We start from the raw sequence: 24950 nt of genomic DNA, 5'->3' as shown, positions 1-24950 counted from the left end.
CCCATCCTTGAAGTATGCTTTTTAAAATGCAAGGTAGAATTTTGTTTTATCTTTAGAAAGATATGATCTAGTTCAAATGAGAAGAAACTGAAGACAGCCATGAGGTTTCTGTTGTACAGTATTCTAGGCTAGATGATCACAGTACTCCCTTCTGGCTTCTAATCCATGAAACTATGTACATTTCCATTTCAAATAAACTGCATCTTTCAATGAGCATTTTTTAATGAAACAGCTTTCCAGTGAGCTGTAGTTATGCCTTGAAGGCATAGCACTGCTTTGGGGGAGGCTTGTGAAAAACTTCTGGATAGCACGATGTGGTGTTACTCTTTGAATGGGGATAGCATTCAGTCCTTTTTGAGCCAAAGCTGGGAACAAGTATAGTATATGGTAGGATCTGCTTTGTTTGAAATTAATTTTAAAATGAACCTTTTGCACGAACACCCTGAATCAGTTTATGCATTCAGTTCCATTTCATGAATTTGACAATGACTTAGCACAACCTAATTTTAACTGGTTTACCAGATACTCTCCCTTAAATCCCTACAGAAAAGGCAGTCTAATTTTAGCACCGGACCATGCTTAAAACAGGACTTCTGAACTGGTTTCCTGGAAAAGGAATTTTCTTTTTGTGCATCAAGCTACTTGGAGACCTGAACCAGCATCAGACAAATGGATACCATTGGGCAATTTGCATAAAATATTTCTTATTGCACCAAAATAAATTGCTAGGGTAGACACAGCCTTCAAAAAAAAAAAAAAAGTGCTTACGACAATCTAACCAGTCCTTTATTATCCATCTGTGTTAAACCATCAACCCATAGTATTAAAAAGAAAAAGTATTTTTTAATATCCACCTCACTGTAGGATTTTGAAGTTTTGAAGTCACTGATTTTGACAGCAGTAAATTCAATCTAATGCATTTTCAGTATGGAGCACAGAATGTTACTTATTCATATCTATTTCATTTTTTTACAGTAGCTTCCATTTCATTAATATCCTCATGTGATTTTTATTATCTCATTTCAGATGTGTAAGCAGTCAGTAAAGACAAAAAACAAAAAAACACAAAACCACACAAACAAAACAAACAAACAACAACAACAAAAAAAAAAAGAGAATTCTGACTGCTGACATAGAAGTAAACTGTAGATCCTTTACATGAAACTAAGTTTTCTGCAGGTAATACAATAAAATGGACAGACCTTCAAGTTCAATGACATAATATCAGCTTAAATGCAGTTTCTGAATGAATATACTGTATAAAGACTTAAAACACAAGCATATCTTAAAGGTAGAGAGGATAATCACAGTAGTATACTACCTTTTGAAAAGATCTCATTATTTTTTGATTTAATCTCTGTCTTCAATTTGTATGTGTGTGTGCTATAATCACATTTAACCTTGAGAAAATCCTGCATCTGGTACGTTTTCAGCAGGGAGTCCTTATACTAGTGAATATGAGAACTAGATCTGACTTTATACTTGCTGTGATGCCAGCAATAGCTCATACAATTATTTGCCTGTTTTTAGCTTAGTATTTGTGAATAACTTCCTATATCAGCAATCAGTTGTTACCTTTTTGTTAATATTTTTCATCGGTAGAGGTCACTGCGATGGAAAGGGCAAATCATGTAGAAAATGTATGTAGTCATGAATAAAGAGTTTGAAAATAATGCTATTTCTTTTTCATTGTTTAATCCATAATGTTGCCTTTCACAGTCTGACCTCATATGTGTAACAATACCTGATGAGAGCATAAGAATAGCAACAACCACATGTTTCTCCATAATTGCTGTTTGTCAGTCATTTCTTCAGCATTAACAGCATTCCTGACAACTCAAGGTCAACTACATCTTATGCTGAGGGACAAAGCCCTTCTTATCAAAAGAAATGGGCAAGCCAATAAAATCCATTGCCAACTTCCAGATGAGTGCTTGATTCTGGCTCAGTATTGTGCCCATGACTAAAGAAAGCTAAGCCACTGAGAATATTCTGGCATTACAAACTGGCAGTCAAAGCAACTGAAAATATCACTATTAGTACTTCCTCTTTTGTATGTCCAGTCTAGTGCCCTAGATGACTTTCCTGATAAACCTGACCTTGATAGTGTTCTAGAGGGTGCCTATAAGAAGACAGTCCTCTACCAATTTCTAGAGTGTATGAAAATGTATAAAATTTCATTAATTATACCACCAATTTTCTTCCTGTAGTCTTACCAAATTCACCACTGAAACTGATAGCAAATATTAAGTTAAAAATAGATTAAATGAAGTGATGTTACAGATTTGGTGTAAGATCCTTAGCAGGCACACAGGAATTGAAGAATTTGGGTAGGTATTGCCTTAGTAGAGGTGAATGTGAAAGAAACAGAATCAGAAGGAAACCAACTTAGAGAGAGAGTACTGCAAAGGAAGCAGACGGAAGTCACCTACCATGAAGACAGCAATAATATCTTAGGGATGGCAATAGGATTTATTGTTTGCTGCTTTTGCTCAGTGCTAGATAATACTGTAAGGAAGAAAATATTCTACAGCTTGATTTCTCTTATATTATTGACAATGCCATTTTACTTGTTCTTCATAAGTAAGTATGTTTGAACAGAAAATAACTCGTTCTCAATTACTTTTATAGGGCAAATTAAAGCAAATCCATGAGGTTGCTATCAGCTCAGATTAGAAAGACATAGAAGTAGAATGTAGCTTTGTTCAAAGGCAGAAATGCCATTAAAACAACAACAACAACAACAAAATCTCAGATTGTTTTTCAAGTGAAAAATAATTTCAGATTTGATGTATTCTGAGCTACTCATCCTTTCTGTTGAGGTAGTAAAGGACAGGACTAATGTATTCCAATTTTTTAAAGAAGATTTTTAAAGAAAGATTCAGAAGGGTCTAATGCCATGCAGCAATTGGCAAGAACATCAATTGACCTTATGCACCAATTGTTTCATCTCTTTTGGCACCAAAATTGTTTTCCCTCAGATCCACAATATGACCCTTGTCCCATTGCCAAAGCAGTCCTTGACATTAAGAAAAGAAATTCTGGTGGCAGCAGATTTTAGGGCATCAGAAATGGCAGATCCAACATCATCAGTCTTATGAGAGTGGATTATACTGATGAAATTTTCCCCCAAAATCATTCAACATCAACCTACTTTACTCATAAAGATTGAGCAATGCTGCTTCTCTGTTGCTAAATGCCATGCAGACTGACTATTCCAAAACTCTTAAGAAAGTGTCTGTTTTTTTCCTAGCTAAACAAAGATCCATTTTTCCACAAGGGGACATCAATTAATGAAGCCTGACACCATGTTAAACACGGTTATGAATACCTTATGAAGTTCTCAGAGATTGTTCAAGTGGTAAGTGTTACAGCTCAGCTCTGTCTGAGTTCCGTGTTTAGAATTATGATATGCATTAACCAATATTGTCTGGACTCCATACAACAGGTTTTAGGTCTTGCCAACGTAATAATTCAGTCTATAATTAATAGCCAGACCAACTCTCAGCTCCCAGTCTCTACCATGTATGAGTTAAAAAGACAATCTGGTAGAGGAACACGCAGGTGTCAAGGTAGCATTATAACTTAGTAATGTAGCACAATAAATGTGTAACAAAATATGTTCCTTGTACCTACATACTGCTTAGTTTAATGTGAAATGACAGTCTGCTCAACAGAATCCCATTGTCCAGAACTATTTGACAATCTAATCACCAAAGGTCTTAGTGTTACGTGCAAGGGAATACAGATAAAATCAAAATAGAAAGGATCAAAAAGATAACAAGACAAAATGGAGAGAAAAAAGACTGAGAGAGAACAAAGACTGAAACAACATCTCTAAAATTTCTTGCTTGTATTAAATTTAATGCTTTTTGAAGTTTTGCTTATCTACATAGTACTCAGGGAAACATATGCCTATAGTACTACATATTTTGATTATAACTCCTTTTTGCCACTTTTCTTCTTGGGTCCCCAGTTCACCACAAACACATGCTAAATTTTTTCCTGTAGCCCCCCTCTAGGTACTGAAAGTCCACGATACGGTCTCCCTGGAGCCTTCTCTTCTCCAGACTGAATAACCCCTATCCATTTATGGATGGACCTCATGGATCCAGGCCCTGGACAAGCAGAAAACTTATCTAAATGACAGGTCAGGTTGGCAGAGGAGTGCCTCCATTCCCTGCAAAACAGTCATCTATTATTATCACCCACCATTTCCCCCTGGTGGTCTTACATACCTCAGGATCAGTTGGCCCAGATGCTTTGCTTGAAAGCACGTTTGGCTCCTCATTAACTTTGAGAAATTTAACAAAATTTTCTTCTTCTTTCCTGCCAACACTTGAGTGTTTTCTGTTGCCTGGTGCTCAATGTGTAACCACATTCTCAACTCCAGAATTAATCCATCTACATTTGTAGATGCTGATTAGTTACTCTCCTATAGTAGGTGCAAAAATCGGCATTTTCCTTTCAGATAAGCTACATCACAGATTAATGAATACATTTAATTTTTAACATTATTCATTATCAAGGAGTTATAAGGACAATCCTTGTATTGTACTGACATTATGAGTTACATTTAGTATGATTTTTGATTTTTATGAAAGGGCTCAGATTACCATACACACATTCGTTATGAGGGTGTGAAAATAACTGAAGTAAACAAAATACTTTTTGTATATCCAATGCCACAAACTTTCTTTTGTACATTTAGTATTCCGAAGAATGATAAATGAGCCAATTAGACAAAAAGAATCATTCAATTCACTTTATAAGTGTATTTTGCACAATGTGCCCTTGAAAGCAACTACGCACATCCTGAGTGTTCCCTCCTATGTACTTCTTAATCATTGCCAATGAAATTAGTCTTTATCAATTTCCTAGTTCACTAACAAAAATGACAAAATAGAAGAGAGAAATGAAAACACTGCTGACCTCAGTTTTGTACTTTCTGTTCTTGTTTACATACATGACAACATTATTTATAAGGCTTTTTCTTTTTTTTTTTTTTTTCCTACTTTTAGAAGTTCCACTCTAACACAGAACTTAAAGAACATCAGAATCTCACTACTTTTTTAATGGTAGCTGCAAATACTTGTCTTTTGTTAGCTTAATGCAAAGGTAGCTAACGCAAATCTCTACCATACTGCACAGAGTAGTGTGGCCATGGGGACCATCCTCCACATTTTAGGCTTCTTCATTGCATGCATATTCCATATTTCAGTAGGCAGCAGCACTTGTAAGCTGTATGGCAGCCATCTCCCACAAAGCCAGACAGAAAAATGAATAATGATTTCTAGAAGTAGCATGGCTATATGAATACCAAACTTTTCCTGGCTTCCCTTGATGTGGGATGTGAAAGAAAGTTTCAAGTACAGGAAGTCCTGGCACTGATTACAATAATAAAGCTATAAGCAGTCAGAGAATCAGAGTGAATTCATTGCTCTTGTCTTGTGTTCAAAAAGCTCCATATTTTGTGATCTCCCAGTTGTGGGACTCAAATCCTTTCACATGGTGCCAACAGCATTTTTGAATTGCACAGCTGAAATAAAACAAACAAAAACAAAACCTTTTTTCCTATTGTTATTTCCCTTCTTTTAAGTTCTTCTAAGGAAATCAGTCATTTGGTCCCTAGCTGCCATGTTTTGCACTGTTCTGATTACACATAACCATGTAAATATTATAGATATAGATAAAATAATGATTTTTGGCTATAGACTTTTTGGAATGCTTCATCTTTTTTCTAACTTTTCAACCAGAAGATTTGATCTACATTTGTAGACCAAGAAACCCAATAGATGATTTTAAATTTTACTGGCAGGTCATGCATGCTGTTAAATATAAGAGATGTATTTGTAAATAGAAGGAAGTATTTGTAAATATATACCTTAGATTACTTCAGTTTTATTGGAATTATTAATTTATGCAACCAATAGCATAGAGTGCCTGCCTTAAAACTTCCTAGCATTTGAGAATTTAGAAAGATGTGCAGATAACAACATGAAAAATATGAGATTATAAAATGAATTAATGGTACATTCTGTCTTTGAAAATACTTTTGATTTTCGGTCACCTGATCTCAAGAATGACAAAGAAAAGGTAAAAGAAGAGCAGAGTTAGACTGGACATATATTAAAAGAATCTTAGTTACCCAATCTATTACACAAATGAAAAAAATAGCATTATTTATGAGGAAACAGAAGACAAATCTAGATAAAACAATTATATACAATGATAGAATGAGAAGCTAAACACTGAAGGGTATCTTGAAAGGTCATCTAGATCTTCTCTTTACCTGTCTCAACCAGAGATCAATCAGATATTAAACAGACTAGTCAAAAAATAAAAATAAAAAATAATAATAAAAAGGCAGTTCTGGCTTAAACCAAAGCAAACTTTAAAACATGAATTCAGACTAAAACCCACCAAATTTAATTATTCAGTATTAACAAGAACCATATTTTCAGTATGATACCAGCCTATTAATTATATACATACCATTTAGAACACAATTATAAATAAACTTTTATAAGTGCTTTTGCAAATTGTGTTTCAGAGCACACTCTTTAAGACACCTGTTCCATTATTCTCAGGTATACAGGATGAAATCCACCATTACACAGGGAGATAGTACTGCTCTGTAAATACATTCACTGGTTACTAAATGAAGAAGGTCTGTTTGGCTGACTGCAACAAGTAACATATAAGGAGGGAATTTCTGGTATAACAAAAAATACATTAAAAAAAAAAGAAAAGAATTTAAGGATAAGTAGTGGAGCTATGCCAGCCAACATATTAAAAAAATAGTTTCTGCCTGCCTTTAAAATTAAACAAAGAAAGATTTGCCAAAGAAAGATTTAAGCTTTCTTCCTTCAATTCAAAAAAAAAATTGCACAAAGTACATAGGAGGCAGTAAAGTAAGAAGATGCAACCTCTGGCATCAAACCTGAAACTCAAAGACGCTATTTTAACAGATCTGAAGAGAAAATATATGGAAAGACAAAAGACAAAATATGAACACGTACAGAACAGCTCCTAGTGAAAAACAACACCAACAACAGCAACCCAATGACAAACAAAGCTGTTGTATATGTAAAGTCAGTAAGTAGGTGGAAATGGAAAAACAAAAAAAGATAAAAATATGTTGCAAATGCTAAAATAAAAGACTACCCAAAACTCCTAATAATATGTTAAAGAGAGACACCTAAAGGATAAGGAAAAACCAGTCAAATTCCTAAGCTTGCTGGGAACTTTGACAAAATATTTAAAATCAGAAAAATGGCATATTAAATATGACAGATTTCTCAGCCCCCTAGAACTTCTGATCTGAAAAGAAGAAAGACCCAAAATAGCCACCAATGTCATTCATAGAAAATGTGCAAGACTCAGATTTCATACAGTAATTGTCTAGGGGACTACCCATCTTCCCCTCATGGATATGCTTACCATTTTTACTTCTTAGTGTTTGCACAGATTACCATATTTCTCATTCATGATCAGACAACAGACAACTACATACAGAGGACGCAATTTACCTGAGAATCTTTCATATCTCATTTCTCCCATATCTCATTTCTCCTAAAAGCTGAGAGCTTGAGAATCAGCAGCAACATAAGATCAACATGTTTGTCTCGGCTCACAAGATCATAACTCAAGCATCTTGTAAAAACATTTAAAATAATCTAAACAAAAAGAAAAATGTAAACATACTACAACACAACTTTTCCTATGGTAAGGAAAAGGAATAAACACACAAGCACACACACACAGAGAAAGCCCATAAAAACATGAAATTAGGTATATAAAAAGCTTCTGCATTTCCCTTACTTTTGGAATGAAGTTATTATTATTCATCTAAACAAATCAAGCAGAGGAATAAACTGAATAGTGTCAAAGCCCTCTAGAAAACAATAATGTGACCAACTATGCACAGACATATACACACATACACAGACCTACAAATATACTTAGGATATATTCTTGAATGCACACATGCTTGTAAACAATAAGGTCTTGCTTTGTTTATTTTCCAAGAACATTGCAATATGTCTCAGTCAGTCCCCAAAATTGCTAAAACAAGCAACTTTAAAGCTGCACTTCAAACAATTTCTCCTTCATGCTCCCATACTGACTTTCCTCCAGCTCTGTATCAAATCCAGCAACTTTGGTCTCAAAGGTCCTGAAGTTCCCATGCAAATTTCACAGAAAAAATATCAAAGTCCCTTCAAGAAGCAGCCCCAGGAAATCCTACATCAGGTCTCAAGTCTGCACCAGCTGTTACGGTGTTAAGGCAACTGAGATTTTAACAAGCCATCAGACCTATTTACTTTTCTGTAGAAGGTTTCATTGTCTGGATTTAGGAAAATATTCTAACCTCATATAGAATTACGTCACATACGGGGGTTAATGATATTCAAGAATGAAAAATCAACCTGTATTTAAGTATTTCCAATTAGAACAAACTTTCCAAAAAAATGTTTTCACTTTCCCTTCTGATTCAAAAAACAGACTTTGACAGAATAAAGTAGTCATTTGTTTCTCAGTGTTGAAGCATCTGAAGCAAGTAAAATCCTAGTACAGATTATGGTTATCACCTTTTCAATATACTGATCTTCAACACTGCAGTAAGAAGCCAGGCTGGAAGAGCTATGAAAAAAAAGCTCAAAGAACAAAAAAGAGTAATTGTAGCAATTATACAATCTTATTTCTTAAAGTAATAAGGTCAAAACCATTTCTAATAAATAACTGGAAATTCATAAGCCATAGGATGAAAAATAATAGCAAGTTTACAATTCATTAAATCCAACAAGCTCTCCAATAAAATCTAAATTGCACTTATTTTAATAAAGCAGTAAAAATGTTTAAGTTCACTCAATGATTTCGAGAGAAGAAAACATTTATTAGTTAATCACTTTTACTGAGAGAAGAGACCAGAAAAACATTGTTTTTCAAACGGACATTGTCAAAGAGCTTGAACTTCGATTACCTCGTTCTCTAGAATGATGACAGTCTTTTATTTATAGAATAAACTGAATTAGGGTAAAAGCTTCACTCAAACAAAACCGACAACAACCAGAGGAAAAGATATTGCAAAAATTATCACAGAAAATTCATTGTTATGTAAGAGTGCAATTTTTTTATCTTGGAAAACGAATTTCAACGTATAGTATATAAAATACTTCCTTAAAATGACTTGTTGCCTGTGATACTGTAAAAGGAACACTTGCTTAAGCATTCCTTAGGTAAAGAATTCTAGAAAATGTGAAGAATCTGTAATATGAACAGGTCTTGCATGTAAATTTTTATTATTTACTTACAATATCTACACATACTGTCCGTGCAATTATCAGTATATCTATTTTTAAACAAACAGTCATTTCAGCTTGTTTTTCTAGGGCTACACTGTAGGCAGTACCTGCACATTTACCTGTATAATTTAAGTACTCTTTACCTCTGAATCATAAACTTCTACATAAAACATAGCAATACAGAAACAGTCAACACTTAAAATCTGGTCCTACATTTGGATCCACTGGCATATATTTTTGGATGCGTGGAGTCTGGTTTTCTTTGATGGGTCAAGACAGTGAATTTCACTTTTAGGCGACTGGCAAATTTCTCTACAAGGTTATCAGATCAGAATATTTAAATTCAGCCAAAGCAGCAGATGTGTTGTGTTAGTTCAGTGGCTATTCATGGGCATATATAACAGGTATCAAAGGAGTTGTTATCAAAGATGATTCTAGCAAAATACTATTACCAACTGTCAACTTTTTACTATTTATCTCTTCGTGTTGCTAGACATATTCCTATTTGTTTTATTTTCCTAGACTGAGAAAATTGATGACACAGAGATAACATGAAATGACATCATTTTAACCAAAAATTCTAAAGATTTCTAAAGCATAAAAAAAACTAAAAGTGATGCTTTTAGAAAGCACACAAAATGTCTCACTAGCAATAATTTCTGAATTTTTTGCCATCAAGTATTGAGGGAAAGGAGTGGATTATCTGAAACAAGGGAAGTGTTAATAATCCATCATAAAACAACTGTTTGAGAAAAGGGTAAAACAGTAAACACTATAGTCCATACAAGAATAGAGAAAAGAAGAATGGAGAAGAATGAGAAAATAATGCAGAGTATGCAGTGGAGTTTTTTAGGGTAAGAGGAGAGAGAAGAAGCTGTAATAGCTTTCCATTGGAAGCTGTTACTCCTAGAAGCCTGGCACCTGACCTGATTCTTCAGGATATGGATCAGACTTCTGTGAATAAGAAATAATGAGTATATTTAAATGAGTTTAAATGAAAGAAACACCATGTCTTTACTAAGACACCAGGCTTACCAGCATTTTGTAGACTCCGAGAGAACAGAAAGCTCCTTGGACCAAAGACCAAAGAAAAGTTCTTTTTCATATGGTTTCCTAAAAAATCAGTACTGTAACAACACTATAGGTCTCTGCATTGCTCAGCTCCTCTTGATCACTCCCAGTAACCAATTACATCTGACTTAAATGCACAGGAAAAGGTCTCACAGATATGACATTCCTACAGACCTTGTAAAAGCAGGCAGCTGGGTAGGGAGTCAGCTAGTTAAAAGAGAATGAAATGAACAGAACCTTTACTTAGCAGTTCTTCTCTTTCCAATTGATCCTCTCTTGTTTAATAAACAGTGAGTTTATACTGCAGTCTGAGTATTATTCAATTAAAATTACAATTCACAAATATAAACCCATAGGATATCAGGGTGCATGTAGTCTTAACAGAACCATTTCTTAAACCAAACATCTCTTATTCAAGGTATACCAATAGACCAGTACACCAGTCCTTCCCTCTGAAGTGCAATCAGCCCCTCTCTCTGATCCTCCCCTGCCCTACAAATTTGGCATTCCTGGCTCACAGTGGCTCAGCACCAACAGGCCCAGCACCCACCCACCCCCTTCTCCAGTCTTTCCCCTCAGACTACAACCTGATCACTAAAACCAGCTACAGGAAAACTGAGATATGGCCACGTTTGGAAACTTACGCAGATCTTAGTGCTGCTCACCTGCACTGGCAGCATACTAAGTACGTCTCCCAAAACATTTCAGACACCTCCAAAGAGGAAGGCTTTGTTGTATTTCCCCCCCGCCCTTTTTTATCTCCAGCTATTAAAGAGAAGAAAATGGTCATACTAAATGTGTTTATGGAATTCAGCATCACTGTAATATGCATGTCCTGAATATAAGGCACATGTACATTTAGGCAGCTATGAGAGCACTGATTCCCTGGGTTATATTCTGGGATTTAGGCAGCTAACTTCCACGAGTTTTATTCTCCATGACAAACCATCCAGTTCTCACTGCTCTTGATGATCAAACGTCATGCATATAAAAGATGTCCAAAAGATGGTAAGAAGTATTTTAACTATTTTCTACTCTTGCTAGCATTCTGCCAAAAAGTGCTGCAGATATCTAGAGTACAACGTATAAGGAAATGTGCATTTTGCTACTATGCCACACTGTCATTCTTTATATTAGGAAGTTAGTTATCTATCCTTTGGATCAGCTGATTGGTGTAACACAGACAGTTGCCTTTAGAGCATTTGACTGGGATCAGATCAGAAGTCCAACGAGTTCAACATCCTTCCAGTGACACCATCTCTGACAGCAGTCAGGAGAGGATGCCAAAGGAAGGAAAATAACAAAAATAAAATAAGCAAAAAATAATTTCCCTTGCATGTTCTAGCAACAGTTTGTATTCTGTGTTGTGTAAGACTAAAATTGTGTTCATCTCCTGGACTTTATGTTGTCCTCATATTATTTTTCATCACAGGTTTACACTGTTGGTGATTCATATAGGGTCCAGAAAGGAAGCAGTCCTACACCTCTCTTTATATAACTGACCTCTCTGTACTGTCTAAGGGGAGGAACAGATGAGCAGACGTACCAAAACATGTTCATGAACAACATCCTGTTAAGACGTTAAGCATGTGTTTTAAGATGTAAGGTATGTTTTCGATTTATCACTATCTCCATTTACCAGATCTCTCCGGAAGCCGTCACACAATCCTGCACATAGGTTGAAAATAGCAGCTGGAGAGCACTGCTGTTAAGAAGAGATGGATCATAATGCTTCTGTTATTATTGCCACTTAAAGCAGAATTTAAATAGAAGAATCTCCTACCAAACTGTTATATCATACTATGCCTTGCAAGACAAGTTTACTTTATTAACAGTCTTTACATCTGAGCTGCAATAAAAGCAAGTTCATAAACACTGTTGAAACTACTGAATTAGACGACTACATTACCATATCAACTAATATTTTGAGAAGCATCTTTTGAAACTTGAGTTTCCAAAGTCTACTATTCAAAAATAGCATGACTGCAGTTCATGTTTGCAGCAGAGTACTCACAAGATATCCCACAACCTTGATTGGATCAAGATACTTCCTGAACCAGAAGTAGTGAGCACTACTGTGTCAGCGCACAGCTGTGACCAATTTAACTGGTGTGTTAACATGTATGATGTATTGACTTGGATGTAATAATATGTTAATTCAGTGGCATTATTTTTGAGACCCTAGCTAGTGTCGTTGCATTTCAAATATGACATAATCAGCTTAATTAACCCTCATTTTAGGGTCAGAAAAAATCTTGTGTGGCCACACACAGAAAAAATCTTGTGTGTATCATACTGTTTACTCATAATGGATAGGTGGCTTTTGTGTGGCCACGATTATCTGGTACATCTAGCTGATTTCAGTGCTATTAATGGCTTGCTTTAAGAAGTATTGTGATATGGTATTGATTTCAAAAAGGCTATATCACTGTGCTAATTTACAAAAGATTCTATTAGTAAAGATGACTGGCAATATTTATTTAAAAATGTGCTCTCCCTTCTTGTGAATATATCATGTATGACTTAAGTAAATACTAAAAATCAAGGTCAAAATATTCAAAAGCAATCAGAAAAGTGATTTCTAAAGCTTTATAAATAAGAAACAATTTCCAGAGAATAAAAGTTCAGAAAGCTACTCCACTTTGGAAGTATCTCAAAATGCATATTCAGAACTTGAAGACAGAATTAAAAAAAAAAAAAAGAGCTCTTTTTGTTTGTTTTTAAATGGCTGAATATGTTGTATCTTCCTACAAGTTCTGCAAGCCATTCTGCTCCTCTAAGAAGGTCAATTTTTGTTAATCCATCTGATTACTGAGCAATATGGAGGTGTTCTCCACTGGTAAATACCAAAGAGGTTGAATGGCAGTAGAGCAATAACATTTATTCTCTTTACCAAGTCTCTTGGGAAGTTTTCTGCTTGCCTTTTTTTTGATTATTTCTGTATACTTAATGATATCATACCTTCTATTAAAAATAAATAAATACATACATAAATAAATAAAGATTCAACTTACATGGGCTAATACCTCCCCCACGTGAAGTCTAAAAAAATTTGCATCACTTCAACCAACAATACTGTCACTGGCGTCCATTATGCTTAGAACAAAAAGGAGCTCTTTTCCTCTGGTATCGTAGGAAGAATCTACTTTCAAATCTCAAATATTTGATTATCCAAACAGCTGCTACAATGAGCAGCTGTCCAGCACACTGGAATAAAAGTATTAATTTTTGTCAATTAATTTAAATGATCAGATCTTCATTTTTTTTTCTTGTTTGTATGTTTTTTTTACAACTATATTTGCTCATGTAACACAACAAGAACAACACAAAGTTTTTCCTTTCGAAGTGTAAAAGTGATCTCTATATATGCTCAGAGTTGTGAGGGCTGCTTACTGTTAGTCCCTTGGTGGAAACACAAATACCATTCATTCAATGGACCTTTGAAAATGTGTTTTTTCCTGAAAGGAACCGAGAGAAGAGAGGCCCATTTCTCATTACTTTCTCTGCAATGGGACTGCCACAACCTCATGGAAGATTCAGCTTGTATTTGCACTCTTTGTTGAACTGAGAGAGGTTATTTTTTTGGTATTTAGTCTACAAAACATGGCCATTTATTGACAACCTCCTTGGCCTGAGCAGAGGATAATTAAAATATCTTGGTGTGTTGTTTTACTGGATAAAGTTGAGTGGTGATTAAAATACAATTTTAGCACAATTTTACAGCTTTTATCAATTTTACTTGAAATTATTAGATTCTAATCTGTTATAAAATACATACGTATCATGTTCATTTTTTCAGAATAGCAGTTCTGTATTTTGGTAAGTCCTGTTAAGTCTATTAGAATGTACAACAAGCAATTATATATGATTCATTACTCATGCCCACTAGTTAATGTGGACCCACATTTACCAGTACAGTTTTCATGATAATGTAGTTTCATTTCTACAGATTAAGCTTGAAGTGAGACAGCTGTCAATTTATTCTCACTACTCTCTAATCCATTGTTCAAACTTAAACTTTACATGTCAGACTGACAATACGGACAACTTAATGTTTAATGCACTTCTAAGTCATATAAGTGCACCTGGTAAACTACAGTGGCAAAATTCTCATCAGGCAAACCTGAGAAATCTCCAAGAAAATTATAATTCCTTGCAGCTTGTGTGTGTGTGTGTGTTTACTAAACCATACGTGTAGACAGAATGAAACATAAGGCACCTTCTGAAGTGGAAATTACTCCAGTGGCAGATGGACAAGCTTCCTCTGCTTTCTTCCCTGGAAGAAATTTGCCTCTGGAGGTTTCAGATCTTGTCATCAGACACCATCATGACCTCCTATCTCATAGAACCTTTCTCTGCAGGAATGATAGTGAAAACACATACTATACATACTATAACATCCAGACTATAGCATGAACATCTAGAGGCGGGATTATAACAGTAGCATTATTTTCAGTTACCATATAGACCTACCTCTTTGAAGGCTAGATACCAGTTATCCAGGAAAAAAACTTTTCATTTTTAATCCATGATAGATACTTCAGAATAATTCCTTTGACAGTCATGTTCAAGTGTGCTATTACAACTCTATTCAGCCAGAATGTCTATTCCAGCCAATTTATTTAAATGCTTGCTGTCAAAACAAAGATTACATCATTTTAACACCCTGCATCTGCAAAATGAAGGTTAAGATCATTTACTTTGGCAAAAGCTTTGCGATCAACTGATGAAAAGTGGTATCTATATATAGTTGTAATAATAATCTACTGGCTAATGCCTTATCTTCAGAAAACCCGTATTGATTTCCATTCACATTTTTAAAAACATTTATTTTCACTGGTTCCTATTAGGTTTCGGAATCCCTCTAGGTAAAAAGGACTTCCTTTCTTCACCATTCACTTTTCTCTGGGAAAAACAAACAAACAAAAAAAGACAGTAGGAAATAATTTTATAAGCATGTTCTTAGTATAGTTGGCTAAAAAGTAGCTCTGTGACACAGTTTGGATAATGTCATCCCACATGCTGATATAAATATCATGGCTGATGAAACAAATGGATGAAGCAAAGCTTCAGCACTATATAATTGTATTGTTACCAAGTTCTGAAAAACAGAGCAATGGGAAATCATAATAACATTGTCCAAAAGATGAACGGGGCAGCGATGATCTAAAAGAAATAACAAAAAAAATTGGATATTGAATAAGGAATTCGATTCAAATCTGATGACCTCAATACAGAACTCTGTAAGAATGAGTATTTTTACAAATTTCCCTTGCAATTCTAGATATACGATACTGCTATAAAAAGATGTTTTGTGTAAAAGATGTTTTGTCAGGCCACATACTAAATGACCTCTTCAACAGACTGTTCCTGTTTCATTTTAAAAATCAGCTCTTTCTCTACCTTTTTTCAGGAAATCTCACTAGACAGATGCTCAACAGAACTTCATTTCACTGACAGTTGGAAACATTTGTTAATTTCCACACTTCTTCATACCAACCTGTTTTTAGACATTTGTTCAAGTCTTGTACAAGTTCCCTAGAGTATCTAGAAGCCTTCTGGAGACTTCAAATCATATGAAATGAGCATAAGATGCCACTGGCATGCTTTAATGACAAACTAAGAGAGAGAACCTGCATTAAAATTCATATTGTCCACAGAGACATATCAACAAACATACAGTACACCAAGATGCAGATGGCCAGAAATCCATCCTCCAACATCTAGAACTATGTATCTCTCCACATCTCTAAAGCACTGATTCCTTCCACAACTGTGCATCATCTTCTCTACCACACTCTTTGAACAGGCTCCTCCTTGTCGATGTTCCCTGGTCCCTATAGTCCTCTCCCAGGCTGACCTTTATTCTAAAGCCTGCACACATTTATCTTCAAGAGCTCATGGTTCTAAGAGTCCTCCTTATTTCAGTCACATTTCCATATCTGTCTTTGTCTTCATGGACCCCTCTGTCAGCCAGCTCACCAGCAGGCTGCATTGCCTTTCAACATCCTGACCCCTCTTTGCACCATGATGCTCCCACCTACTTTATGATCTCTCCTTTCTACAGAGAATTTTTGCTCCACCACAGCCGCTCTCAGCCAAAGCTGTTTCTTCTGGAAAATAAATAAATAAACAAACAAATAATAATAATAATAATAAAAACAACCCTCAGTCTGCATTTGGACTGATACAATTTTTCAGCCATACCTACAGAGTATGTCTTGTAGGAACCAATTAATGTACCCAAAAGACGAAAAGCTTCCAGCACAAATGTTATTGGGCCTAGTATCCTTTTGACGAAGGAGTATTACATAGGAGAAGCACAGATAATAAACAGAGAGCACTGAACCCTCTGAAATATTTTGAGGATAAGTTTTGCTTTGCTTGTATTCAGTCCCTTTCTTCCTTAGTTTCCTACTGCACCAACCTGACAATTTCCCAGGATCCAGATGGAATTCAACTGCAAATAAGTTGCTAGAAGTCTAAAAGTCTGTCTGTATTACTAGGGATCAAGAGTAGCAATTTAAATAACCATGCAGTGTGCATTATCTGTATTACTACTGTTGTGTTTATTTGTTGTATTAAGACAGAACCTAAGATTCCTTCTGGTTTTCTCTACAAGCACAGGAAAAAACATGTTTTCACTAGAGACCTTACAATCTGAACATAGAGATACAAGAAATGGGATACTATGAGAAAATAATGAAAAAAGATAGTCTGACAAGAAGAGATTTCAAGGGCATCAGCAGCCTAACTGTTGCCAACTCATAACAACATAACAAAAGGGAGTTTTAAGGAGGGATGCTTTGGGAATAGTAAAAGCCTCCTGAGCTTCAAACAAAGCATGGGGAAAAGTTTGAGAGAATGGTTGAAAATTTAGCAAGTGAACAATGGAAGCTGGAGCAATCTTTTTTAATGAGCAATATGAAATAATTCCTAGCATGAGAGCAAGTTGCAGAGAACACTGAAAGAGAACACTGGACATGGAGAGTACAGAAAATATGAGCAGATGACAAGACAGAAGAGAAGCTGTTTTGAAGCAGCAAGATGCTTTTGTGCAGTATTAAGTATCCCTACTACTATTTTTTCTGGCCTTCTGTGAATGTAGATAAGAACTGTAATATTTTATGGATTTACATTTTATAGAAGATTGAATAGGTGAACTCATACAGCACATTTATGCTATTTCTAGTTTGACTTTGCAAAAAAGCCCAAACTGAGATTATAGTATGAATATTTATCACTATTGTACTTTACAAACCTATACATGGGTTTATATACAGGTTGGTCTTCATATTGAGTCAATTATATGGAATTTTACAGAACGGAATGCTTATGATCTACTTGTGCAATATTTCCTGGAAAACACTGGTAAACATAAATGCCTTTGAGATTTCTATCAGATATTCTGATTACTGTCATTCTATTTACTTATACCTTTCAGTGGAGAAACAAATAAATTTGAAATTCAAAGTATTATCAATAACTCACTTTCTATCCACCCTGAATATTTGTTTCTTTTGCTTAGTCTTATTCTTTGTCACCCAAGTTAAAATGATGACTCAAAAGGAAGACACCCTGACATATGTATCCATTATTCCTTCTACAATGTTGTACTCCCACTGATTTTCATGGGAATTATGCATGTGAAAGGACTGCATTACTAGGCTAGATTAAGAGAAGACAATTGGAAATACTTAAATCATCATACCACTTCAGAACCTAATATTTATAATGGTGCTTGATCCTGGAGCAATATAAATAAAAGCAGAAAATAGCACTCCTGTAAATACATTATGTGTTGATTTTCCTCAACTTTTTATTACATATATCAGTAAGAATTGCACTGAGTTAAAATAGTTTCTTGGCTTTTTGATATTAGAACAAGTACAGAAATATGAATCAGAACACTCAAAAAAAACTTGCGATATTCCTAAGCACTGGTAAGAGGACAGTAAAAGTGTCACATTCCAAACATATGAATTAGATACCTGTGCAATCATATAAGGGCCCTTAAACTTTTCTTTGATAGCCACTATCTCTTCAAGATCAGTATACATTAGCGCTGATCCCCTGTAAGTATCATGTAAGTACCAAGTCATCTCTAATTTTTCAGTCATGTCCCTTCCATGGTGGCTTCAGAAGTGATTTTCTCCTGCCATTCCACAGAAACTCCAGCATGCATGAACTGTCTTCCTCTGACCTAGGAATGATAGCAGGCCTTTCCTTACACAGAATTAAAAATGAATTGACCTTCATTTTACCACAATAGCCTGGGTAAACCACAGTTTGCTCTTTCATACATACACAACTCAGATGTAAAATGAGTTTGTTAGCCTAGTTAGAATGGGCTAACTTTCTAGCCTTTTTTTTTTTAATCTAAAGCATACCACTCATTTTTGCTGCACTACCTTAATTTCTATTTGCCACCAATGCCCTTGCTACTTCCATAAATTGTTTTCTCACCTGATACTTTTATTGTTTCAAACTGGGATTGTCCAGTCTAACTCGGAATATGTGGAAAAATTCAGATTTTAACTTCTTCTGGCCACCAAGATGTTTTACAGCAGGGCACAGTCTAAAATTTTGACACTTCAGTAGTGCTTCTGCACTCTGAAACAATCCACTGAGGATTTTACGCTTTAAGTATGATGGCCCACATCTGGACATGATTAATCGGGTCAAAGCCAGGTACTCAGCATGAGAGTTATGGCTATTGGATAATTTATCCCTAAAGGATACTTGTTGGAGCATAAAACTGTGAACTAAAAACTTATTCAAACACACAGTGTATCTTTTCATGTTGTTCTAGATTGTATCTTGGATTAACAAATACCCTTATACCTGTAACATGAAAGTCATATTGTTAAGCCTTCCTTAAAAATAAAATGAGAATATTACCTTTATTTAAATGAAAATGTAGAAATTCATTATAAACAGTTGTAATATCATGCCTGAATCTGGAGAAGTGCATTTCAGATGAGAGCAACAAGAAATAGTGATCTGACTTACAAGAGAAAACTAACTAATCTTTCGATAAGGAAGAAAAGAACAATTTGGGATTTGTTAAGAGAAGAAAGCAATGAGAATATGATTAAGGATCTCAAATACGCAAAAGTCTGCTGCAAGAAGGAAAATAAATTCCCTGTAACCCCAGTGCAAAAAGTAGCAGGTGCAAGTAACTTTTAGCAAGTTAAGTTTCAAATCAGAAATCGGGAAAAACTTTCTAATGGCAAGGCTAGTGAAACACTGGAACAGATTATTTAGGTAAGTAATCATAACAAATCTTTAAGGAGAAAGTCAGCAAGCATCCATTAAGAAAGATAAATTTTATTGATCCTGGCTTTGAAGGAGGAGTGAGGGGGTGGGCGTGACACATGCTTGGAGTCCTTTTCAGCGGTATGCTACTGATACCACACATCAGTGTAATTAGACGTGGGACCTTGACTTGGAATGAAAGTCATATTCTGCAACGGCTCAGTCAACTTCATAAAGATGATCAGTTGGATTGTGATGCAATCATTTAGTTATGGATCATCTAGCTACATTGATCTAGTCTGCAGCTTCTTTATTCAACAATTCAACAATAATTACTTTCAGGACTGGACTATGCATAAACATAACATCTAATCTAACATCTAGCACCATACAGCACTTTGCTTGCCAAGAGCTGTGACTTATTAACTGGTTCCATGGCCTTAGAGCCAGACAACATTAGCAACAGCTGCTAATAACATGGAATTCCAGATGTAGTCTTTGATGGAAATTTTCAAAAGGAATTAGCTTCAAATTGTTTTCTTTCAAAATTCTAGATGTACCCCAAATTCTTAACCCGGTATCTGTACCTTACTATTGAGTGGGATCTTCTGTGTCATTCTTGGTGGTTTTGTTGTTGTTTGGTTTCGTTCGGTTGTATTTTTTTGTGTGCGTTTTTTTTTTTTTAAAGTCTAAAACTTTTAATGGTAGATCATCTTTAATCATTAGAATAACAATCCCGTAAACACTGCATGAGAATATGTTTACTTCAGAGCAGTACACAAGATAATTAAATGACTTCTAGTCAGCCTATTTTGTTTCCAATAAAAAATTATGGTTGTTCTATTGTGAGACCTCAGGATAAATGTAAGGCTGCCAGTCTGACAAGCCACTAAGTATGAAAAAGTAACACTCTCCAACTTCATTTCAACATTCCTGGGTTTCACTCTACAGTAAGCAGCATATATAAGTAGGGAAATTGCAAAACTGTGCAAACTCCTTACATTTAAATCATCTGATTTAACACCAGGCAAACGACACAAGGAAAAAAATAAAAAAAAAAAAGAACAAACTTGCATTTTATATCATGTTTTGGATGGTGAGAACTGAACTGTTAGAAAAATAACATGTTTTGTAAAATGCATATACAGTACAGACCATGACAACCGAGAATGGTACAACAGCAATATAGCGAGCATCAGGTGTTCTCAAAGTTTCTGCACTCAACAAAGTAGCTCCCGTTCAAAACATTGCCATTTGACAGAAGTTACAAACGTTTGTGCTTCAGATAAAACCCAAAATTTTAAAATACAAGGAGTCTCTGCTATAGACAGTCTGTCTCTGATGGTGTGCACATTATTGCTCTTTGCTCAACCTTTAAAAAAGAAGCCACAAAGCACAACTCCACCTCCATCCTCCAAATTAAAAAAGTTGCCAAAAAGAGGGATATCCAGTGAAATGAACCCCAGCCTGTCCCCTTGGGCTGCCTGACGTGTACTCACCATCGCGGGCTGGTTTTGGAGACTTTCTTCCCCTCCCCCTGCACCTAAGCACAATGAGTGAGAATGGTGAGTAGTTTCAGCATTAAATTTGAACTTCCCTGCTTTTGTTAGCATGAGTCACCACCTTAACATTATCTCAACTGTAGACTTTTATCTGTGAATATCTAAGCCCTGTCTTGTGGAAAACTAATTACTGAGCCACTGAGAGGCTTCATAATGTCCTGCATTTAAGTCCTGAACATCATACATAATGCATAGGAAGCAGTCTCTGCACTCTGATTACAGAACACTGTCATTAAGAGAGCAAATTAAAGATGTGAATAATTCACTGGCTGAGCTTATTGTCAGTGCTGCATTGTGAAATTAGAATTTCTAATAAGTACTGCAATTTTTTTAACCCAATTAACACAGAGAACATCTTGAGTCTGATTAGTACAATAAAAATTATTACCTTATTCTTTTGCTTCACAACAGCCAAATTAAATACTGTACTTAATTATGCAGCATTCATCGCTTCTGTGCTAGAAATAATAAAATAAAAAAAAAAATCTCACTATCACTTTAATAAGACTTCCAATATTGAGAATGCAATGAAAAAATAGAGCATTAACAATCTCTAAGCATAATTTCATATTGCAAAGTTAGTGCCTTTTCTTTAAGACTTTGCAAATCGGTTTTAATATCAGCAGTCGACCATGATGTCACTGCTGAGGTCTTCTTTGGAAACAAAAACGTATTCAAAAAAAATCCACAAAATGACCCTTCGGAACAAGCTCTGAATATATATTGTGAATTAACTTTCTCTGGGCTGATGTGAAGACAGGAAAAAAAAACCCTGTACCACTCACTGACTTGAAATCGAATACACAAATATACAAACATACCAATATAAACATCTACATATACATTGTTTCAAAAAAGATGCTTAAAATATATGATGAAAAAGCAGGAGCTGGATCAGCTCTCTTACCTCAGTTCCCTCTTGGCACGGGATAGATAACATCCTTTCATCCTAGAAAGGAGGAAAGTCCAATTCAACATCCAGCATGTTGATTTTCCCACACACGGTGCCTGCTGCCATGTTAAATAAAGAGAATCATCACTGAGGATGCAGCTTTTGTCTCCAAATATTTTTATGCTGCCTTTTAGTGTCAAGGAGCCCAGGAACCTTAGCACATCTGGCAGTAGACACCACTGGCTGCAGCTGCTGCAATGGTTTTTTCCTCAGCCCTATTTCAATTCCAGCTCTTTTTTATTCCCCATCCTGGGGAAGTTTAATCACCGAGCATGAGTGGAAAAAAAAAAAAGAAAGGAAAAGAAGAGGTGGCATTGCAATCATGAGCTTTCTTGTTTTATTTTTTCCTAGAGACAGGGACTGCAGCAAACACCTTGCATCTTTGTCTAGTTATTTTAGCATGTGCGTGCAAGAAGGGAAAAAAAAAAAAAAAGCCCTGAAAATTATTCAGGCACAATGCAATAGACATAAGGAGAGACAAAAAGACAGAGAGAGAGGGAGAGAAAGAGGGAGAAAGAGAATGAGGGAGAGAGAGAGAAGGAGAGGGAGAGAGAGGAAATAGAAAGACTAAGAGAGGGAGAGGGGGCTGTCAGTGCAGATAAATCTGCATATGGAAATCAGGGTTATCCAGGGTACAGTTTTATTTAACCATGATGTACTGTTTTTTTAATTAGACAGGAATTTAGAGAAGGAAATGAGGGACTCTTGCATACACAAGAGCAAACGAAGCATTTTTAATCACAAGAGAGTTTTCACAGCGAGCTGTAGCAGCAATGGCAAAACTTTTTATAGTAACTTTCTTGTTAGGAACAAAAGTTTCAGGCACCGCTGCTAACTTACACACAGAAGCAAAACCGGAAAAGCATTTTGAAATGAAATGAAATTGGGACACACGAAATAATGCAATAAATATTGAAAAGACCCAGAAGCCACCAAGTACACAATATGTATTTTAACCTAGGTTAGACCAGGTACAGGCTTTAGGACTTTCTCCTTGAACCCTACACTTGTGGTTACTGCCACAGCCAATGAAGACTTTGGTAAATGAGAACAGCAATGCCCAGCTTGGGTTTCAAATGTACTAAACACTTCCCATGCTTGATGAAAATTGCTCATCTAGAGCCAGGAGCAGCGCCTGACCCACATAGGGGGGATGGATAAGGGTTTGTCAGGCATCAGAAAAGACTGGGACCACTTGCTGTTGGGAAGGATGGGGACGAATACTGTGAGGTGGCAGAGAAAAAAAGAGGAGGAAAATGAGGTTTTGGGGTAGAAATTTGACAGCTAGACTAGGAGGAATCAGAAAAAGCAGATTGTACACATACTGGAAGTGGCAGCGTGATTCACTAGAAGGCAGTCGTCTCCGATGAGATGTGGCCAAAAACAACCATCCCATGCCAGGGAGGCCTAGCAAAGCAGCAAATGCAGAGGGCTTGGGGTCACCAAGGGGAAGTGACCAACAGCTGGAGGGCAGGGACGAGTATCTGGCAGGCTGCCCGCACTGAATTTTGAGAAATGAGCCAGTGAGGAGCCCATTGGCCACTAACACAGCTTTTCAGTACTTAAAGGGGACTTATAAAAAAGATTGAGACCGACTCTTCGCTCAATTGGATAACTAGACAAGGGAGAACGGTTTTAAAGTAAAAGATGGTACATTTAGATTAGAGGTTAGGATGGAGTTCTTCACTCAGAGGGTGGTGAGGCCCTGGCACAGGTTGTCCAGAGAAGCTGTGGATGCCCCATCCCTGGAGGTGTTCAAGGCCAGGCTGGATGGGGCTTTGGGCAACCTGGTCTGGTGGGAGGTGTCCCTGCCCATGGCAGGGGGTTAGAACTGAATAGGCTTTAGGGTCCCTTCCAAGCCAAGCCATTCTGTGATTATGTGACCACGGCCCCTTGAGGAGCCTGCTGGGCACTAACACGGGCACTAACACGGGCACCAACGGGAAACGGCTGGGGCTGGCGCAGGCTGGAGCGGGCACCGTGACCAGCCACCAGCGGCGGGACGCCCCCAACACGCCATGGCTGAGGCCAGGCGGAGCGGAGGCGGGGAGAAGTGAAAAGAGGGAAGGGGAAGGAGGAGGCGGAGGAAGAGGAGGAGCAGCCGGTGGCCAATGGGCGCCCCGGCGCCTGCGCAGCGCTGGCCCGGCGGAGCCGCGCGGGCCGTACGGAAAAGCGGCCCGGAGCCCTTGGGGCGGCGGCGGCGGCGCCCCCAGGTATGGAGCGGCCCGGCCCCGGCTGCCGCTGGCTGCACCGGCCTCTTGCCTCGCTGCTGCGGGCTCGCAGCCGTCGCGGCGCCCAGGGCCGGCCCGGATGAGGCCACGGCCCGGCGGGGAGGTGGCGGGAGGGGAGCGGGGCTACTCTGAGCTGTGATCGCCAAGGGCCGTGTCTGCCTCCGTGTTCGTTACGGTGCTTTCTGCCGATGCCTGGAACGCAGCCGGCTTGCTTTGGAAACCCGCGGTGGGGCTGAGCTGGGGCCGTCCCTTTGCCTACGTGTTTCTGCAGGAGTGGGAATGAGGGAGGGAAGTGGGACAGGAACTCAGCTGTTTGTTTTTTTTTTTTTTTAACTTGAGCTCCTTTCTAGTCCAGCTTCTGCATTACCATCCTCTGGCTGCAGTGTGAGTTGACTTATGTGAGAACAGTACCAAAACCTGCCGGCCATGAGGCTTAATGTAGACTATTTTAAAAACTATTTAGAGTTAATAATCTTAATTATATTCCCTTCTTATCATTGTAGAACTTAGCGTTATCTCTTGCCAAGTTCTACTCTTCCACTGTCTTGTGTAAACCGGTTCACCGGTGTTG

General features: G+C 36.9%; 1 protein-coding gene and 1 long non-coding RNA gene across 2 annotated transcripts in view; one reads left to right on the top strand and one right to left on the bottom strand.

Moving 5' to 3' along the window:
* Window positions 1-22357, bottom strand: part of LOC121068019 — a 150067-nt gene extending 127710 nt beyond the window's left edge. The window contains exon 1 of the long non-coding RNA XR_005818566.1: window positions 22104-22357. This is a non-coding gene — a long non-coding RNA (uncharacterized LOC121068019). The remainder of the gene's footprint in view (window positions 1-22103) is intronic.
* A 1898-nt stretch (window positions 22358-24255) lies between these two features.
* MMS22L (MMS22 like, DNA repair protein) overlaps window positions 24256-24950 on the top strand; it is a 96571-nt gene continuing 95876 nt past the window's right edge. The window contains exon 1 of the mRNA XM_040552794.1: window positions 24256-24356. The gene's annotated coding sequence lies outside the window, so the exon portion shown is untranslated. The remainder of the gene's footprint in view (window positions 24357-24950) is intronic.

The sequence above is a fragment of the Cygnus olor genome, chromosome 3, assembly GCF_009769625.2.
Source record: "Cygnus olor isolate bCygOlo1 chromosome 3, bCygOlo1.pri.v2, whole genome shotgun sequence".
Classification (NCBI taxonomy): Eukaryota; Metazoa; Chordata; class Aves; order Anseriformes; family Anatidae; genus Cygnus; species Cygnus olor.
The sequence above is the reverse complement of the archived record's forward strand: the minus strand, read 5'-3'. Positions and strand labels throughout refer to the sequence as shown.